The following is a 22,804-nucleotide window of genomic DNA, read 5'->3' as shown; positions in this document are numbered from 1 at the left end:
ATTTTCTTATTTATTTATTCATTCAAAATCACACTAGTTTAAATATTAATGAACTTATTTGGGTTTTTAGGCTGTGCCCATGTCAAGCCATAATAAATAACAATAAAAATACCAAGTAAAATTAATTGGATTAAATTAAAGTGACATGTGATGCAATAGAATAACAATCTAGAAAAAAGGCATTAGTAATAAATAATAAAATTCCAAAGAATACAATGCAAAGAAGTTAATAAGAAATAATTTTTAAAACATAAATTATACAAATTAAGAAAAACATATAATCAAATATACAAAATAATGGTATCAAAATCAACAGAATAATAGTGAAATATAGTAGTATTAAAAAAAAAAAAATAAAGTATCATTGAAATCAACAGAAAAAGAATATATATTTAAAAACATAATTGAAATGATAATTGAGAAATGTATTCTAGAAACTCACTCAATACTATAGTAAGACATTTAAGAAATAGGAGCAATAAATCATATGTATACTAAATTAAATAATACACAAATACATAATGAAAAGACATAAAAATATATAAAATAAATAAAAACGATTTTGATTATGATCAAATATTTTTAATTTTTTTTACGGATCGATTTTAAAGCCATGCAAGCTTTTTTATTAAGGTATACTAAACTAATAAGTTTTACCATATTTTATTTTATAAATATTATCCTGGGTACGTAACTTATAAATCAAGTCTTTTTGTATTGTAAGGATGGTAATGTGAGATGGATACGCTAAAAACTAGACAGGAGTGGACTTAGGGATATATTTTTTCTTTGATTATATTTTTTTTTTTTCTTATTGGGAATCGCGTTTTTAATTTCTAAGATTTCATAGTTACCTAATTTTAATATTTTATTTTCAACATGAAGAACTTTCAACCTAATGTTTTTATAAAAAAATTGATTATATTTTATCAGATAATATGCTAATTCAGAAAAAAAAATTATTTAAACACCTTAAATGTTCTTTTTCTCTAATACTAAAGTTTATTTCAGTTTTCCCAATGTAGATTGAGTCGCAATCATTACAGTTTCATTAATATATGGCAGATTTATTAAATTTAGGGGTTTTGTTTTTGTGATTTTTCAACAATATTTCTATGTTATTAGTTTTCTTAAATGCAGATTTAATGTTTTATTTAATTTTTATATATTCAAAATAATGTAGAAAAGTTAACAAAATCTAGACCGCCCCAAACTAATGATAAACAAAAGTTTATCGGCGCGTTTCTAATATTTTTTTAATAGTAAATTATCACAAAATATCAAATAAACACAAAACAAACAAAAAAAAACCACTGTAAAAATTAAACAACCCAAATATATTTGAACTGGATAAACACAACTTTACACATCCTTCAATCCTTCAATCGTTTGCTTCTGTGCTGCAAACTGGTAGAGTTTTTTACCTCGGCAGGAAGCTTAATAAATAGCTTAGGTACAATATATTCTGTCGTCCTGCTTTCATAGAAGTTTTGTGCTCTAGACTCTATCAGTATCATGGCTGTTATCGATCTTGTTCCATGTTGGTGACTGAGCAGGGGGTTTTCTTCAAAATGCTTTATTATTAGCTTACAGTGGTAAAGTTGCTTCACCGGAAGTACTCCACAACGCTTTAATAGGATTGTGTCATCTTTTTTGAAATATTTTTTATTTCATTATTATAAATCATTATCTTGAGAAGTCTTTTCTGAAGATTGTAAATTCTAGCAATTTGATTTCCATCGGTTTGATTGTCGGAAATGAGATAATGGTTTGGAAAAAAATTACATTTTCAAAAAGAATCCGCCTCCATGGCTTAGGTGGGTCAGCTTGATTTATTGTGGGAGTAGAAATAAATATTTATTTTTAAGTTTGCATTTTCGTTATTGATTGAATACTTTATCAATTGAGTTCTCATTATTTCCATTATTATCAGCCATATTTTTATTGTATCAAGTTCTTTTTGAAAACTAGTATTATCTGGAAAATGGTTATTAACTTTTGTATCACTAAATGGAATGCGGAATAATTATGGGCAATAGGATGATTTGAAGAATTATGAATAATTGTATGTGTATATGTTGGTTTAAGGTAGATATCGAAATTGTAGTTTTTTTTATTATTGAAAACAACTAAAGAAAGTTTTTTTTTTCTTTATCTATTTCTAAAGTAAATTTAATTTATTAACGTAATGAATTTAGGAAGTTTAGGAATGTCTGAAAATTACGGTCCGTCCTCATAAAGAGACAAAAAATATCGTCCACATACAGTCGTCATAACTAAATATGATACATTTAAGTGGTGGTGAATTACTTCAAAATATTTCATTCTCCAGTTCATATATAAATATGTCAGCAAACAATGAGCTACTAGGCTGTCCCATTGGCAAACCCTGTGTTTGGCTATAAATTACGTTATCAAATCTACTGAAAAAAGTCTCAACAAATGATACAAAATCTACATAAATCAGATTTTTTTTTTACCTTACTATAATATATTTATTTAATTTTAATGAGTAACAACAAAATTAGTGTTTCAAATATACGATTAGAAAATTTTCTAATTCAAAACATATATTTGATATTTTTGGTTCAAATAACCACAAACGCATATTTTTAAATGCTTAGAATAGAATAAAATAAAAAATTATGCGTGTTTTGTAGGCGAATAAATAAATCCTAGCGAATGAATAAAGTAAATAATTTGTTCTCGTATTTAGAAAGCAATAAACTGATAAATAATTTTCAAAATAATGCATCTGAATTTAATATTAAATAAAAACAACAATAAAAAACTTCATAATACCTGACAAGTGAAAAAATAAGGTTAGCGATCACAACAGAGAAAGCATCTCTGTCCTGCCAATCCTGCACTATTTTTATATCCCGCAGCCAGGACAACTGCTCATTAGATGTATTCACCATAGTTATTCTTGGAAAAAGATGACCTGAGTGATTTTCCACTACCTTCTTTCGTGGATTTTCCTGTCGGGGTTACCTTCCCTTAGCTGGCTGATCCTGGTTCGGAGGCGCCAGAAACTCGCCTTTCATCCTCTCGTTATCTGCTGTGATCACATCGTTATGAATGTGATTGCATTGTCCAGGGTTGGCGACGTAGACGCTAACGAGTTGAACTAGTCAGTATTGTTACCGGCGGAATGCAACTGGGCGTTTGTAGCATTTTATAGAATCACACCATCCAGAAAAATGTGACTCACTGCGACCCTACTGACAGTTCGAACCCCATTAATAATTTATTGATCATTGAATTTTTTAACTTACATCAACATAGATGAAGAACATTTTAAATGAGAAAATATAGAAATGTAGGCATCTACAGGGCTGATAATCTGTCATTGGCTGATTTAAGTAGCCACTTTACACACTGTTTAACATTCATTATTGTACCTATCTTTGAGCATCTGAACTTCTTCAATCTGTTAAAGTGAACTTAACTATAAAAATGGCAAATTATTAATTTTTTAAATAAAATATATACCCATTTGTGTAAAAAAAATAAATAGAGATGTACCATATAACGCATTAACTCTGTGGTCAACCATTTTAACTTATGTTAGTAAATATTAGTAGATAACCGCTTATGAATTTTCATGACTACCGGCTTCGAGATGTACCTGTCTCAATGCCCATCCCCTTTTAAGCCTCTACCCACACCTATTCTCCAACATACTACTTAATATTATTCACCTAATTAGTCAAATTTAACTACATGTTCGGACATGGTGGTGTTTGCGTCCTCTTTAACTATGCGTGTAATTTATGTATTTTTTCGTAAATACTATACATACTACAGTGATGAAAGCGTATTTTAGTATTTGTATGTTTGTGTACCTACTGAAATAAAAAATTTAATAATATTCGTTGTCTGCACGTTTTCGAGGTGGCTGAAAAGGTATTTTCCCTAGACTGGTTCCTGAAGCGTAAGACTGATCATCTTTACTTCATGTAACGAAAATTATCAAGGTTCGATGTGATTGTTGTACCAATGCAGTTCTCTATGCACCATTATGTGCGAAAAATGAATAATGATGAACATCAGTTTTATAATATTTATTCAACGTGGATGTTTAAACATTGACAGAATGCTGAATTGTACACATGTCATAACCCCAGTAAATGCTCAGATTTCATACTGCCCTCTCACAAATAATTTCTCTCTCTGTTGCAATTAATTTCAAATAAATTAAAAAAATAAAAAATAAAAATAATTTGTGTTATTATTTGCTCTAAGACTAAAAAATTTGGACCATTATTTTTAATTCGTAAAAACCCGTATAAGAAAATGGGAAACAAATTGTGGTAGTTAAACCTGGAACCTCCTGATCCGATGTCCACGATACTAGCCATGAGAACACAACCCATTACATATTTTGTGAATTTTTGTTGCTGATGTTCAGTAATAATTATCCATCTTTTGTAAAAGTGGTTTTCGTATGAATGACGCTACTCAATAACAAGTCGAGGGAAAAACACAGAAAATATCAACAGTAAAATCTATCGATCCATATAGTATATTTTATTTTTCACCTAAAAGTCTATTTCTCGATACTGTCGCCTCTTTAGACGACGAAATGGGATATCTGAGTTTGACATCAATGAGAAAATTGAAAAATAAAATCGAAACAACCTAAGTGTTGCGCAATTGTAGAAGAGTTTGCGGCAAAATGGATTTAAAAATGAAAAAAATCACACAGATTCAGTAAAATTTTATTAGGTTAATGGAAAAACATAAACATAAACTATTGTTGAATCTCGCCAAAGAGCAAATTGCAAAAAAAAAATCGAAAAATTGTTCGGCTTTCGTCCAAACTGCCATATTTGTTGCATTTAAAAACGGAGATAAACAACTATTTTGACAAAAATGCAGCAATAATATTATATAATTAATACAACTTTCTCATATCTTCCCGTAACGTCTAATAATAAGTTGAACTCAAACAACTTTATTATATTTTATGTAACTCAATTATAACTTATGGCATAATAGGATGGGGAGGCACTAAGAAATCAATATTGAAACCTCTCGAATCTGATCAAAAATCGATTATTAAAATTATTTTAAAAAGTCCTCTAGGTACCCTAGCGTCAAGTTGTTTGAGGAATCCGATATATTGGATATAAGGCAATTATATACATCTAGAATAGTTATGTTTGTGAAAGCCAATTATTCTACCGAATCCCAAAAGGAACACTCCTTCACTACCAGAAGTCAAACTAAAGGATGGGTCAGGGGGTCTACCACAAACTCTGAATTCGTGCAAAGAAATTTCTGGTTTCTGGGCCCCAAAATATTTAATATGTTACCCGAACATTACAAAATCGTGACCCGAATTCAATAAAAAAAAAATGTGAAAAAATGGTTACTGAATTTAGGAAGAGAAAAATTAGAAAACTTACTCAAAAACATTCTAAAATAATAAATTATATATTTGATTTTTGTTTAACTTTAGAAAAAGTTAACAAGTTGGTAGTCATGTATGTATGTAGTCGAGAAAGAAATTGTAGTTTTTTGTTTATAAACCATGATTATTATTATTATTCATCAATAACATTTAAATATAAGTCGTAACTTAAAAATACTAAGTACACTGCAACTAATAAATTGGTCAAATACAAGTGCTGACGTGAAAGAGAAGTCCGAAAGTTATTTCCTCGATGGCTTAGAGAATGCATAAACTGATTCAAGATAGTCCAACAAGGTCAGCCAACACACACGTTACTAAGGACGTTTACTGCCACTTAATATACAATGGAAATCGACTTACCTGTGTTGAAGTGTTCCCCCTCGCTCCACCAGATATTATATGCAAGAATGATGCAAATGTTTAGTTCTTTCTCAATTCAGCTTTGTGTATGAGAATTTTTGGGTATTGGATGCGGTGATAATAATAATGCTTTTGGCACTTTAGCGATAACTATATATAGATGGCGGAAAGAATGTTTTTTCGATTTCCGTTTAACATGCTGATCATAGAAGAAATATTCCTTTGTTTTTTCAGGAAAATACAGCTGTCAGTTTTATATTTGAACGTGGAGTTTTTAAATTGTTGAAATGCGGAAGGTACTGCCATGCTGCTCGGGTTCCTACTTCTCAAAAAAAAAGCCTACAACCAAAACATTTAAATGGCAGTAAACATTCATGCGTAACCAACAAGTATTTTTATTTTTATAATAAACAAGCTGAACCCGACGGTTTGATGTTGCTAGATTTGAGTATATACTAGTACATACCTAAATTAAATGTACACAATCAAAGAGTTAATATCAATTACTGTATTAAGTTCATAGTAAATATGCACATACACTCGTACATGATTATTTGTGTGTTTCGGATAACATAAGTTGTGACGATATGCGGTGACAAAAAAATTTGATAAATAGGTATTTGAACATTGTTTTTCTGGCACTGGCTGCGTAATATTTGAGACTGGACTTTCTTCAGGAGTGAACAGATTTTCTGGCCACAGGACAGAGACACCTTTGCTAGATTGTTTGCCAACGTTGGGATATCTAACGGGGTACTTAAGGCAGAAAAACGGGTACACTAATTATAATTTTTGTTTAAATGCTTACTGTTTTTTCTTGCATACCTTTGTTTTTTTTGTTACTTTGTAAAACTTTTTATTATATCCTTTTCAACTAATTTCACATATTTTTTCTGTATATTCTGTGTTTATTATTTAGTGTCTTAGCGTGTATTTCATTTTTATTTTTTGTAAATGCCTTTTGGGCGTTAATGAACAAAATAAATAAATAAATAATGCACAAAATAAATAATATGCTTTATAATTACTAAACTTAGGCAAATCAGCAGTCGCGTTCTTAAACCAGCGCGGTGCGGTGGTAAATTAAATTTATTTGATTGATTTTACACAAAATAAATACAAAGTTTAAATATTTAAATTAACTGCCCACCACTATCACGATAAAACAAACCAACGAAAATGAAATTTTCGCGAATGTATTTAGAACTAAACTTTTAGTAACACAGGGAAAGTTTTGCTTGCAACTTTGGCAAAGATTATCAAAATGTTTCCAGCCAATTAAAGAGTTTTGCAATGTCGAAAGTTTCGCTCGTATATTCGAGCTACAATAAATAAATATGCATTTCATGAAAACTCTTGTGAAGCTAAAATTTTGCAGCATTTAGTTATATCGTCTCGCCTGAATGCTCTTAACTTCAATAACACTACTTTTTTTAACACATTGAAGCCGCTTCTAGGAGCGTTATTTTGTTACGGTCCCTATTATTTTCTCAGTTTGAAAAAAAAAATACCCATAAATCATGAGTCGACGTTGCTAGGAATCAAACCCGGGACTTAAGGCATTTAAAAGCCGAATGAGAGCCATACGATAAAACTTACTACACTTTAACTTATTTCAAATAACAAAACACAGAATTTTAGGAATAGGTGTCTAAAAATATTTTTAAGTGTGTGTGTGAAATATGGCTAGATAAAAGAATCGATGCTTCAACTTTCAATTCGAAAGATTGTTTCTAATTAGAGTATTTAACAGTCACGTGAATAAATAAAATAAAATGTTCTCAAAATGTATTTGAAAGTAAGTATCTTCTTTGTGATCTTCTTCTTCTTCAGCCTCGTTCTCTCCACTGCTGAATAAAAGCCTCTTCCAAACGTTTCCACGCGTTTCTATCGCTCTCTTTTTAATTCATGTTTTACCGGCCATAGAGACAATGCCGTCGGCCCCTTGTTTATTGGCGTTTTGTGACTTCATAACACCTACTTGCCCATGCTCTCCACTTGTTATTATGATTGTTCACCTGTCATCATTTTGTCTATAACTGTCCTGCCTTCTGCTATTTTAATTTTGATCCGTGATATCTACCTCTCTGATTCGGAGCCTAATTTCTTACTTTATTATTATGTCCTTTAAGCTATGGTTTCAAAGGAAAGCGGTGCTACTATCTTGCGGCCATAACAAAAGAAGATATGATGAGCGTCATAAGACTGCCGTCTTTACGGTGTCTAGAGAAGTAAATTAAGAAAACGGTGTTATGTGATGGCCGTGACGGCCGTGACGGCTTATCTGTCAAAAATATGCGCTGGAATGCGATCAGTCACCGGTCCCAATTTTTCAGTGCTGATTTAAGATAGTTTATCAGTTATTTTTTTTACTTTTGCGACCTTCTCATGCACAACAGTCGTATAATTTTATTGATGTTTACATTTTTGTACATACCTGATATTTTAAGCATTGTCCCGATATTTCTCCACAAATTTCGTTTTTATCGGGCTTTTATCTAGTCTTTTCTCTTAACGTTAAGTAAAGCTTTATAAGTTCTTACAAAATGAGTGAAGATTTCGCGAATTTTGCTAGTTCACATCACGTTTACTCTTTTTGACAGAAACAAATGTTCACCGCTAGACGAAAAAAACCATTCGAAGACTTGTTCATACCGCTACGACGCCGACGGTCGTTCTTCAAATGGCGGCGCCAATGTTTGACGTTCTGCTTGCAATCAACGTTCTCTAAGAAACCAGCGACATTGATTTATTGAGACGACGTTTTAACATGACGACCGCTAAGTGACAGCACCGCTCTCCTTGGTAACCATAGCTTTAGACATACATCGAGCATCTGTCTTGCCATGGATCGTTGCATGCATTTTAGTTTCTGGCTCCTTCTCTCTGTCACAGGCATGTTTTTAGTCCGGATGTGATCACTGGTAATATACACGATTCATACACATGTTCTATTAATGAAAACTATTTTACGTTTGTGAAAATTTATTCCAACAAATGCTCGTTTACCACGTGCCTTAATGTTGTTCTAAATGACAATTATTCTAATGGACATCTTAAAATTAAGAAGAAATTCAGGGTGTTCTTTAAACCCTGTCACATCCAAAACCACGACGATCAGTATTGGCAAGAAGACATATTAGTCTATTTAATAATATATTTAAAACAAAGGTTGTTTTTTTGAATAAAATATTTAAAAAAACAAATGGTTTCTTACTTCTGCAGGGAAGAAGCAAGGGGAGCGCGGACGGCCGGTTGTCGGCCTATCAGACACCCCACTCTCCTCCTCGTTTCTCGCCTGCAGAAGTAGGCAACCATTTGCTTTTTTTAATATTTTTTTTTAAATTTTATTTTTTCTAAAAAAATATTTTTATGTTCCAATATGTCTTTTTGTTCATACTGATCATTCTGGTTTCGAATGTGACAGGGTTTAATGCACACCCTGTATAATAAACCTCATCGGGCCATACAAAATTCATTATTATTACCTTGACACGTCACTCGGTAGCAACGCTAACTTTATTTTTTTTATTTGTTTTTTTTCCATACATATAGTATTTACATAGAAATATAATTACGAAAATACACTTTGGAAAAATACATCTTAAAATTAAGCTATAACATGAATTGGAAAAAATGCCCACAAAGACTACAGCGTCTGAGCGTGGGCTATTCCTTTTTAATTAATGAATATTTTATAGCACATATATATGATATGACATGACCATGAAAAGAAAAGAAAAGAAAAGAAAAGAAAAATAAAAGAAAAGAATAACAATAACTAAACAAATTAAAATATGCTGAAATTACGAAAATATGATTTATTTGCAGTATGCATTTTTTTTTTTAAGAATGTGTATCTGCTCCTTCCATGCTAATCCAAGACCTCAAACCTACTTTAAACTGTACCAGTGATTTAATGTTTTGTAGTTCTTCGGTTAGAAGATTGAAGGATCTTGGACCAACATATAAGGAGTGCTTCTGTGGGAACTAAGTTCTGCATCCTGGAACTGACGATACACTCTCGAATCTATTACTTATACGATTTAAATTATAACATAACAATTCCCTATTCAAGTAAACATAATTCAGGCATTGAAATATATAAATATATATATATGCTTATATACTACCACGTAATCCTGACATTTTCAGAGTTGAGCACTTTTCCTCGAATACAGGATATCATAATCTCTTCTCTCGCATGTACGGGCAATAAGTTAACAATAAGTTTCAAGAATATTGCGGAAGATACAGATGGATGTTTTTGGAAATTCACTAAGGAAATTCAAAAAACTATTTATAATCTATCGGTCTCCCTTCATTATTTATTATTAAGTAGTTTTTCCTTGAGTTTTTTATTGCTTTTTTTGGCCATTTTTATTTTAAATTTTATTATGATTATTTTGAGTTAATTTTTTCGAAAATAGTTTTTTTCTTCTTTCATTATTTTTAAGCTGATATCGTTATATTTTAGGTGAATTTCTATTTGTTACATATCCCATCCTGCTAATAATGAGGAGAAGTTTAGTGCTACGGGAAACAGAATGCATTTTTTTTCTTACCCGCAGTAAGGCATTTAACTATACGGCGAAGTTTCTCGAAAATGTATAAAAAAATAATGAAAATGGTTTTAATAAAAATGAACTACTTTAAAACGTCACAAGTTCTTGTGAACCATATTTTGGCAGCTACTGGGTTCTACTTTTAAATGTCAGAACAACTCACCGGCCACTCATGACGTCACGGGCGGGGTAATTTCAGAATTTCGAAACTTTAAAAAATCATTGCCATGATAATACGATACATAATTTTTTTGTTAAACTGTAAAATTTAAGAGATTCTTTTAGTAAAATACATAGGGAATGGATGGCATAATGGGAGGGAGTGTGGATATTATCCATGTCTTTATCCCACTGAGTTCCTCCAGGGTATGCTCGGTTACAGCAGTTTAAAGACCATAAGGAATGTGTATTAAACTACGCACTTCTTTCGATTGTTGCGCGGTATTATTGACAACCCTGAAATTATGCGGAGCATTAGCTTTTATGTTCCGGATAATTACCTTAGACAGCGTCAGCATAGACTGTTTCACATTCCAATATACAGGATCAACCTGCCAATGGTTACGTTTGTTGGAAGGGCTATCTCTATGTTGAACAATATTACTTTGGACATTGACATTTTTCACGTCTCTGAGGGAGTTTTTCGTTACAAGGTTCTCTTACTTTTTTAACATATTATTCTTTGGATATTATGTATACTAATGTGTTTTTTTTACATATACCTAATTTTACCTAATTATTTCTATATGTATAAATTAAGATATTTTATTTTGTAATGTACATATATATGAAGAAATAAATGATAAATGATAAATGATGACGAGAGAAGAGGTGAAAATGCTGGCTGGTAATAGGGTCTCCTGGAGGCAACTGGTGATGTCCACATGCTCCACTTAGGAGCGGATGTGGAAAAGAAGAAAAAGAAATTTTAAAAAAAAACATATATAAAAGTTTAACAGTATTTCGTTAAAAGATTCTGACATTTCTAACATATTTTTCTCTGGATATTATATGTATACTTTTGTGTTATTTTTATATACCCTTAATTTTACCCTATTATTTAAATTATTTCTATATGTATGAATTAAGATATTTCAGTTTGTCATGTTCAAATATATGAATAAATAAAATTGAAATTGAAATAATGGAAACGCGGGTTAAAACGCAACATCCAACAATTCATAAAACTAGAGATGAACGTGTATACTGCAAAAAACAGGCCACAATCTTAGAAAAATATGAGATATTGGTGTTATCGTGTATATTAAAGAACATATAATTTAGATGTCTCGAATTTTGGGAATTGCTATGGATACTGTTCGAACCATCACTCAACCCAATATATCTACTAACATGTCCTTCCCATTTCCTTGCGCACTCTTTGAAACAATAATTTTACGTGTGAGAACCGGTAACAAACATTGAAATTGCCGCACTTATTTAACGTCAATTAAGTGAAGAGCTTAACAAATCATTCATCAAGCGAGCTGTGCCAGCGTCCATTTTGACCACCAGCTCTATACAAGCTGTACCAGCGTTTCACGACCGCCAGTTTTAGCAGCCGGGATCCAGCATATGTCACGCCTCATCAGCAGCAGGTTAGTGGAGTTGCGCAAACTACTTAACGTAACCTAACCCAGCGGTACAGTCCACTATATAAATTTTCTTCCTCTTAGGATGAGGCATTCTTCACATCTCATCCGCTCCTCAGCGAAGCTGGTGGTGTTTTAGAAGACAATGGTAGTGACTAAGGCGACGCAACAGTTTAATCAATGAAGACTTAATTGCTGATATTTCTGGCCATGAAACAGATTGGGAACAAAACGATGATGATGGTAAAAACTTAATGGAGCAGGTTGCTGAAGCATCATGAAACTTTAAAAAGTCTATAGAGTTTCATTATAAAAATATTGTAAGAAATCAGTATTTTAACAATGGGAAAATCCACTTAAAGGGCAGAACCTAGTAGTATTGTAGGAACAAGGCAACATAACGGTATCGTTAACTTACCACGCGTCTGTGATACTTCCAAAAATCATGGTTTAAATCCATTTAATTAAAAATGAAATGATTGCTCTCAACAATTCATTAGGTTTCGAGTTAAAACAACAATTTTTTCATCGAGAATAAAGCAAATACTTTCAAACATGGTTCTCTAAAAAAGACTCGCTGCATTAGCGCTTATAATGTTTAAAAACAATTTTCAAAATGTGTTTTGAGTCGACTGAATTTCTTATTTATATTATGTCAACAAACTCTCTCAGCTTTTGCGAATAATCTCTTAGGAATAAATCTTATTTAATAAGTACACACGTACAACTAATTTTCATTGCATTGTATCCTGTATAAAAAAAATTATTAAAAAATACGGATTACAACTTAATGTATAAATCTATTTTGTGTAATTCTATAATTGTAGATATATATGCATCTAAAATTGTATCGACGAATGCTTTCAAATTGTATGTTTTCTAGTATGTATCTTTGTTGAATGACCTAATAAAATAAAATAAAAAAATGTTTTATTTTTAAGTTATTAATAGAACCAAAAAAAAAATATTTTAAAATAATGTGCGCTAACAACAAAAAGTAGTTTTAAAAACACGTCGAATAGACGCGTGCGTACCAATTACGTCACAAAAATCCAGCATACTAGTTAAGGGTTAATTTGTGAAAAGATAGAAAAAGTGATAGTATAAGCTATCACCGGTAGGTAATGTTTTTATCTGAATTTAAATTTATTTAAAACAGCTATTTCCATGTTAAAAAATGTTTTATTTATTTGTTACCACTATAACCAGTACTTATTAATCGTGAGCTATCTTTTGTCTTTGTCCTAAGCTAGCCTAAATGAGAGATTCAGGAAAGAGAGAGACATACTGAATAGAACTCACAGTAGACCGATACAAACAGTCCGTGCTTTTGACTGTACTACGTGTTTTGCTTGCCAAAGCTGATGTGACATGACGTAATGACACTTGCACCCCTCCTGGCCATTCTTTTTCTTTTGGAGACGACTTTTTAGCTCGAATTTATATGGAGTGTCATCTCTTTATAATATACTATAATTATTATTTAGTGTTTTCTTCACATCTATATTTATCTGTTTTTTTTAAAGTAATAACCCGCTAAACCTCTATTTTAGAGGCTTGTCAGCAGATGGGAAAGAAGGGATATGGAAGGAGGAAATGAAAAATTTACCACAACACCCAGACCAATTGAGAAAAACATCTTTCATTGATTTTTTTCTTGCAACTGGCGGGGATCGAACCCGCATTTATTAATTCATTCGTTTATTATTATATGTTTTTTTTATTTTTATTATTATTTTTTATTACTGTTGTATTTTTTATTTGTTTCAGGTCAATCTTTAAAAAAAATACTGGTGGCAATAAGTCCGCCATTTAACCATGAAAACCTTTTTTTATTTTGTATTTATAATTTCTTGTTTTTTTTTGTTTTTTGTTAAGAAATCTTTGCGTTTTTATGATTTACCCAAATATTTCAAAATAACTCACTATTAGAAAATGGAGATCAAGTTGTGGTAGAGTAGGGTGCGATTCTCGGATCTTTGATCCATGAGTCCACGGGACCATAACGCTATAAGGTTTTAAAGAGTTCTTATTATTATTTCTCAATATTTGAATATGACTCTAAATTTTAAACTTTGAATCAGTAATAAATTTTTAAATAACGATTTTTAATTTGTTAAAACTTACTTGACTAAAAACATTAAATTTGTTAAAACTTAACGATAGAAGAAAAATTACAGACCTTTAAAGTTTATTCAAAACTGTAAACTCAATACGGGATTGCCCTAAACTATTATCTCTCATCAACTTCAGGGTGCCTGGAAGAATGAATAATATTTATTTATTCATGCATTTCATAATATACACAGTTTATTGTTCACTTTGCCCAGGTGTATGAAACAGTACTTATGATTTTCTTATTGTATTACTGTAGAATGTTTTATTATTTAAACTTTCTACCGAATATGCTGTATATTTTTTTAAGTTTTTTTTATAAATATAAATCTTGTATAATTGTTAGGTTTATTTTTTTTTCTAATCTTGGGTATAAGTCAATTTATGTTTAAAAAAAAAAAAAACATTCAGCCAAATACGTAGTATTAAAAAGGTTTGTAAAAGGCAGATTTGCCGTTTATGTTAATAAAATAAATAAATGACTATTTTTAATATAATATTAGTTTAGAATAAAGCGTCCATAATTCATAATAATGCGTCCATAGTCTATAAAATAAATAATTTCTTATAATAATTCGGAGTTCTATATATTTAAAAGGTTGATACTTATTTCTTTATTTTACAGTCACATAAATAAGTTACGTTAAATTATCATAAAATGAATCAATTGTAGGGAAGTTTGTTGTTTGCAAAAAATCATCCCTACAAATCCACGCTCACTGCATGCCTGGATGGTATTATATTATGACACTAATTGGGAGTTCCCAGTATTCACTATTGTAATTCAAGTATTGTATAAAACTTTTCCTGTGAAACGGGCCTGGTTTTGTCGTAACATTGTTAACTTCACGACCTAGCTTTTAACAAAGTTTATCTACTCTTACTGCGAGATGAGCGCGGTTGCGACATGGCCATTTATACATATTTATTCCTTCACTGAATTTAACCAAGTTGTAATGAACAAAGAGGTTTCAAAACATTGACATATTATAAATAGGCACGTCATTTGTTTACTAGCTCCATCTCACACTTATTTTATTTTGTCATTTTTATTGTAGTTTATTTTATCCATAGACTACACAAATATCACTCTGTCAGATTTAAAATTAGCACTTAAAATGCATTATGTAGCTTAATAGACTCTAGGGTCTTTAATATGTTGGACCCTGACATAAAGGCGTCTGTCAGTAACAATGTTTTTAAAAAGAAAGTGAGCAAATGGATAACGGGTAGACCTTTTTACATCGTTGCTTTTAATTGCCAAATATCTCCTTATTGTTTTTATTTATATGTTACTTTTACTTTTTGTGTTGTTTTAATTTTCTTGTTATTACTAGTTTTTACACGTGTGTTCAATTGTTAAATTATAAATGGTATATTCCCTAATTTATATTTGTTCTTCAATTTTTATTATTATCGGTATATTTTCAAATTAATATTTGTGATTCAATTTTTTTTACTATCGGTATGTTTTCCAATTCAAATATATGTTTATTTTTTTAATTACTAATGCTTTTTTTTAAAATTTGTATTTATGCTTAAATTTTTATTATTATCGGTATGTTTTCTAATTTATAATAATAATGTCTCATTTCTTAACTATTAATGGTATATTTTCTCATTTATATTTACGATTCAAATGTTATTATTATTACCTGCATGTTTTCTAATTTATATTGAATTTTTTAATGTTATTTTTTTTTTTTTAAGCATCATTCTATTAAATTTAAAAAACACATGTCAAAAAGAAGGTCCTTCCTAAACACAAGAAATTTCCTAGCTAGTCGGGACCTGAAACAAAGAAACTCTGATCATTTGAAAACTGTGAAATACATAAATAAATAAATAATGCGTACATCTCCCTTCAGGAGGACCTTACCCTCACTTTATGCATTCCTGTCCTAATCCCTCCACAGTTACTACACCCGTTAATTTTTTTTAAATATATATTATTATTAATTTTAAGCGAGCAACTTAAAGCTGATATGCTAAAATCTATTTAAACGAAAATTATTTGGGGGCGCACTTTATTTTTTCCGAAACAAATTTCGTCCATTATTCAACCCATTGAGACTACACATTGAGATCAGCTCTTGTGGCTGCTTATTCCAACCATCAACAACCCTATTGCTCAGGATATCATAATAATATTGCATAGAGATACTCGTGAGATATTGCTTGGGTTTATATTCTATTGAGCGTGTTGTGTTGTCCAGGTGCCCTTTGAAATAAATGTATGTTTATGTAATAATATTTCATTTTCATTTCTGCTATTATTTAATAATGTACGCGCTTCTACTTTCCATTATATTGTATCCTAACTCAACACAGGGCCCTTGGCCTCATAGAGTTTGGGATACGCTATTATTATATTTTTTGTAGTATGTAATTATTTGTATGATTAAAATAAATCATTAAAGTTTAATAAAGAAATTATAAATTTTTTAATGAAAAAAAGTATTTATTAAAAAAACATTTTTAAATAACATTAAATTAAGCCAAACATTTTTTTTAAACTTTTATGTATCGTATTATCAGCGCTATGATTTTTTAGGCTTTGTATTTCTGAAATAATTCCGCGTGTGACGTCTCAAGTTCTCTTCCGCTTCTTCTCGGACAGTTCTGCCGATTGGTCCGTTGACGGTTAATAAATTAAAAAATCTTCCACAACTCTCTTACCATTGTTTGATTCATAAAATATTGTTACGTCGTTCAAAGCAGTTCGTTTTTATTAAAATATTTTTTAATATTTTTTTCGTACATTTCCAAGAAACTTTGCCGTATAACTGAACGCTCTAATTTTTACTGCGCTCACGAAAACATTTTTGTAACCAATTTCCCGTAGGGCTGAAGTTCCTCATTAAATTTGTTTTTTCAACTTAATACAGAAGTTACAATAAAAACACAGATATAATTTTAATGATAATATAAAGTAGCCATGATATATCTCGAAACAAATTGAAGTGCAATAGCAAATTGCCAAATTAAATTCAGTGGATTAAAACTCCCAACAGCAGCCGATAATGAAGAGGTCTTTAAGAATTTTAAGAAGTTTTTGTAAACAGACTCTATCGAGTATCAATTAAAGATTCTATTAAGCAAATACTGAAATGCCCATTGATGTTAAATAATAGTCACGTAATTCCTAAACTAGCTAAATCGATGGAAAGCGATGACAAATCGCGACAACCATGCAAAAATAATGGTAGAAAGAGATGCATAATTCCTTCATCATCTACTTACGCTAGGTCAAGTCAGTGGTTAGCAAACTCATAAGTCAATAGAGTCTAAGATCAGTAGCACAACAATTAAGATTTATTTTGAGAGACAGATATAGTCTCGTTTTAAAACATTTTCTCTTGAAAGTCAATGAACCATATTCAGCAGCAGAAGATCTGCGTATTCACCCTTTATTTCAACTAAAAGTTCTTTGAGTTGACGATGGTAAAGAGCTGTCGAAAAAGCGGTTGAAAATCTTTATCATCAATTTCAAAAAATAAAATTTCTAATAAAAAAAAATCTCACTACGGCCATACTTTTTGGTCCATCTGTTGAAATTGAAACAGTTTTATCGAGCGTAATATTATGATGTTTTACCGTCCTTTTTTTATTTTTAATAATTTTGAATGGCGTGTCACTACTGTGCATTATATGACGGCATTTACAATAACCACGCCCCGTATTTGACCTTTCAGTGGCAATAATCCCAAAAGTTCTTAATTAGGACCCGTAGACAAAATAAATCAAACAAAAAGTAAACTTACGCTGTGTGAGCCGCACTCAAGTGACCAAAGTTGCGGACCTCTGCGCTAGGTGATCAGCCGTCCATTAACAGTAAAACATAATCATTGTCATTCGCTTCCCGCACCAAATGGTGCACTGGGCACTGCATAGGTATACCAATCGCAGTGTATCTTGATTTTTTTTGTTACATAAAGGTAAAATGATCAGTCTTACGCGTCAGACAGGAAAAAAAATATTGCTGCACAAAAATCTTTTAAAATTATTATTTCACGTCCACTCTACCCGTGATCGGATCCATGACCTCAAGCATGGTAGGTGAACGCTGGCCACTGCTTTACGACGCTGGTTTATCTCTACTCGATTTTCTTGATAGGGGTTTTATTCGAGAGTAGTCATTGAGTCGAAAGCACTCGTCCAGGATTCTGATTCTATTTCACGTACAAAACTTTTAATACCCTATATATATTTAAAAAAATAATTTTAATATAATTTTAGATCCCCTTTTATACCCTGTCATCGCTCTAATTTTCTTTCCTCCTCTTTCACAATGGTTCATTTATCCTTCTTCTTTCCTTCCCATCCCACCCCTTCTCTCTTCATAGGATAGTGTTAATTTTATTTTTAAATAAATTATTTTGTTAATCTTTGTTTTTAATTTTTGTATAAAATTTTAAGATCCAATATGTCCATGTATTTATAATTTTCTCAAACTGAACGGTTTGGGTAGGTAGGAAGAAATTGTCTTAAGGCACAATGCCCGCCTTTATATGTGTATATATTGTATATGTATATAAAGTGTCAAATAAATAAATAAACTCTGATGCTAGTTGTTCCTTAATTAATTTAAAAAATAATACGTTTATAAAATAAACAATTTGTAGTTCCTTGTATATAAAAGTTGGATAAAACAAGATCTCATTCAATATAAGTAAATTAAATTGTGAAGTTTTAAAACATTTTCTTTATAATACTTTTCCTATTATTAGTTCAAGTCAATATTGTAATTTTCAAATCACATCTAATAAGTGTTTCATAAAGACTTTCGTACTTTTCTTCATGAATACATTATTTTCCAGATAGATTCGAAAAAAGTTTTATCATTTTTCATCAAATATGAAAAGAACGTAAATTGATAAATTATAATAATTTTATATTAAAAAGTTCAAAAGGTATTAGAAATCTGTAACAGAATTTGTTTTTCAGAAAAATCACTTAATTTCTTCTTATTTTTAAAGAATTTGTTTTTTTTATTTGTAATTTTATTTATTAACCCTTACGGATTATTCCATTTATTTTACAAAAATACTAAACATTTTTTTATTCAAACTCTGTTGTTGATAATAATATTTTTTATTTGATAAGTCTTTTGTTTAGTTTCGTCTGGTAGTTTATTGTATAATTTCAGTCCTTGATTTATTAGTCTCGATTGTCCTTGTCTCGTTTTGGAATGTTGTATGTAAAATAGTTTTAATATTCTTGTATTATTTCTATGTTTATGACTTCTCTTTTTATTTCATTTTTTTTTTAACATATTTATAAGGGCAATTTAAAATTTATTATTTATGGAACAAATTAATTAAGCAGTAAAAGTAAACATATATATTTTTTTTACTTTTGCTGGCGGTTCATCTAAACCGCCTAACTAGGGATAGCTTCCCCATTCTAAGGCAGTATATTATGTATTTTATAATAATATTAAAAATGTAATTACAGGTTTATTATTATGTGTGCTTTTTCAGTCTTAAAAGTAAAAGATAAATATACAATGAAAACATAAATAATACCAAAATTTCTATATCATTAGTCATTACTAGTAAAATCAGAAATCAGCTTACGCCCTTCTACATCGGACAACAATTTCTCTTATTTCTAGTGTTTTTAAAGAGTTATTTGGTTGGGGTTAGATAAGGGAACATAATATACTAGCTTCAATATTTTATTTTGCTGCCGTTGTAGTCTGTTTTTATTATTTTGGCTTCCAGTTCGCCATAGTTGTTGCATATGACATATTTTAGATTTGACATAGGCTTCATACAAAATATTTTTTTCTGTTTTTGGAACAAAGTTTTTCATTTTTGGCATGACTCGAAAATGTTGCTATTTTGCTAATTACATTATTGATGGGAGTTGTCCATGTCAATTGACTGTCTTTTGTTAGTCCTAAATATTTAACATGTTATATTTCAATTATTACTTTTGGGGCAAGAGTTTACAACAAAATAATACTAATTATATATTCATAGAACAATTGCAAAACTTAACGTGCAAATATTAAAATACGGTATTGCTAATTAAACAAATAATCTATTATAGCAATATAATATGTAATCAAAGATCCGTGAAAAAGTTTACCCAAGCATTTTAGAGTCCTACACAAGCTTTTCCGACCTTGTACCACGAGTAGGATCATTGCTCCTGCAAGAAATCTCACTGGAGCGGACTGCTGCGACACTGGATAGCAGACCTTAAAGAAAGCCCGGAGAAAATCCCAAAAATCATAATCAGCCAATTGGTAGGACACTGCTGGGAATTGAGGTTGTGGAAAAATTAACGCAAGATGCTCAAGTTACATTATTTTTTTAAGTCTTGTGTGGCTATGATGTAACACGATTCTACGTAGGACACAAGACTTTACATATCTCTCTTATTTATTTCAGTGATGAAGTTGTATTTTTAAAACAAACGTGAACTTTATAGCAGTTTACACTCACTTAAAAGATTGCAGAATTTCTAGCCAATTAACTTTAAAAGAACATTAGTCCAGGCCTTACTTCTTCCACTCCTTGATTATGCAGATGTATGTTATCCAGATGTTAATTCTGAATTGCTTGATAATGATAAGTTGGAACGCTTGCAGAATGTTTGTATCCGTTATATCTTTAACCTTCGCAAATTTCACCACATAACCGAACATCGCACGCAACTACACTGACTCAAAACCAGGCATAGAAGAAACATTCACATTCTAACACTTCTTCTCTATATTTTAAATAATCCCACTTCGCCTGTTTATCTGAGAGAGCTCATTCAACCTCTTTCACAACACGGACTATCTCTTCGTTCTAGTAACGAGAGAACCCTTTTAATACCCAGTCATCGCTCTAATTTTCTTGCCTCCTCTTTCACATTAGTAGCTGCTCGATTGTAGAATAATCTACTCACTGATGTTTGAGACGCCCCTCTTTATTTACATTTTAATCAAGATTGAAATATCACTATCTAAATATTTGAGTTGTTCCTTTCTCCTTCTTCTTTCCTTCCCGTCTCCTCCCCTCTCTTCATAGTAGTGTTAATTTTATAAAAGTTAATTTTTGTTTTTCATTTTGTAAAAAAGTATAAGATTCAGCATTATTTTTTAGAATATGCCCATGTACTTGTAATTTTCTCAAACTAGACGGTTTGGGTAGGTAGGAAGAAATTGCCTTTAGGCAATATGCTCGCCCTTATATGTATTGTATATGTAAATAAAGTGTTAAAATAAAATAAATGAATAAACATTTTTTGTAATCTTTAAATGGACACTTACCCAAGCCACTTCAAAAAAGCAAAAATGTCAAAGTCCGAAACTATGACGTTCTCTGACGGTTGAATAATACAGAGATACCAAAGACCATAAAGAAGGAAAACTTGAGTACTTATGGTATGTGATGTGAGGAAAAAACTGACAAGTTCTTCAGGGAAGAATTGAAGGAAGACGCAGTGCAGGTAGAAGGCGCATCTCTTGGCTAAAGAACTTGCGTGACTGGTCCCATTGCAGCACTCAGTTCTTGTTTAGGGCAGCTGCCAACAAAGTAAGAATTGCTGCGATGATCGACCGGCTGGTTGGAAGTTTCCATCGGGAAGAAGAAAGACGAGAAGAAGAATTGAACGTAGTTATACAGAAAGCAGCCAGCCATAGAAAAGTGAAACTGAGATAATAGGCATTTTGTGAAAAGAGTGAATTATAAAATCTACACAAACGTTTGAATGTTTTTGATTTTAACAAACGATAAACAATGAATTCATAAGTTTTTTTATGTATTACAAACAAGAATGTTATTGTGTATTTGACCAGTATAAAATATTTTCAAAGTAACATAAGATTTTTTTAGTTTTGTGGCTGTTTTCTGCAAATTGAGAAATTCCGTTTTTGTGATCGACACCTTTTTCCGAAGGTGATTAATACTTTTTTTTTATATGAAAGCGGTCTGAGTGTTTTAAGCAGAACATAGAATTGATCTTACTGCACCCGATAACATCAATATCGCATTTTTCTGAAATTGTGGACTGGCTGCTTTCTGCATAACTACGTTCAATTAATCCTTAAATTTAAAAAGTGACCAAAAACAAAAAAATAATCAAATAAAATAACCTTTAAAACATTTTTGACTAATTTTAGAACAAGTAATGACGAATTTAAATCCCCTTCATCCCTCACTCCATGCCTCCACAAGCACAAAATACAACTTGCCATAAACACTTGATTCTATATCTGTATGTATTAGACTCAAGACACTAGATAAATTCTTAAATGGGATTTATATTCAATTCTCAATTATAACTCGATAAATAAGTTCGCCTAGTCGGTTATTATAAGTAATTAGTGGTTTAGCAAAGTGATTTGATTTGAATTTTAATTATAAATGAATTGAATGTTGTATTTGGAGCACTGAAACGGAAAAATTCTTTCCGTAGAATAATATTGCCTTCTATGTGTTCGCACACGCACACACGGATTTACAAAACATCCCAATTATCGTCTGTAGAAATTAAATTAATTAAATTTTATATTTAATCTAACTCTCGGAGTTGATAAATGTGAATTAATTTGCAAACGCTCACTTTGAAAGTGGAAATTTCGTTTGGGATTTGAGCAATTTCCACGTAATTTTAAATGAAGGTAGAATTAATTCCTTCGCATATAAGATCGATCGTATATTGAAATGAGAACTGGAATCCTAGTAACTTGTCGCTCAGAATCCTTACAGGTTCCCAGTTTCTGGTAATATACTCCACATTTACCATAA

The sequence above is a fragment of the Micrasema longulum genome, unplaced genomic scaffold, assembly GCF_059751315.1.
Source record: "Micrasema longulum isolate JH-2025_06_02 unplaced genomic scaffold, ASM5975131v1 h1tg000131l, whole genome shotgun sequence".
Lineage (NCBI taxonomy): Eukaryota > Metazoa > Arthropoda > Insecta > Trichoptera > Brachycentridae > Micrasema > Micrasema longulum.
This window is presented reverse-complemented; position numbering follows the sequence as displayed.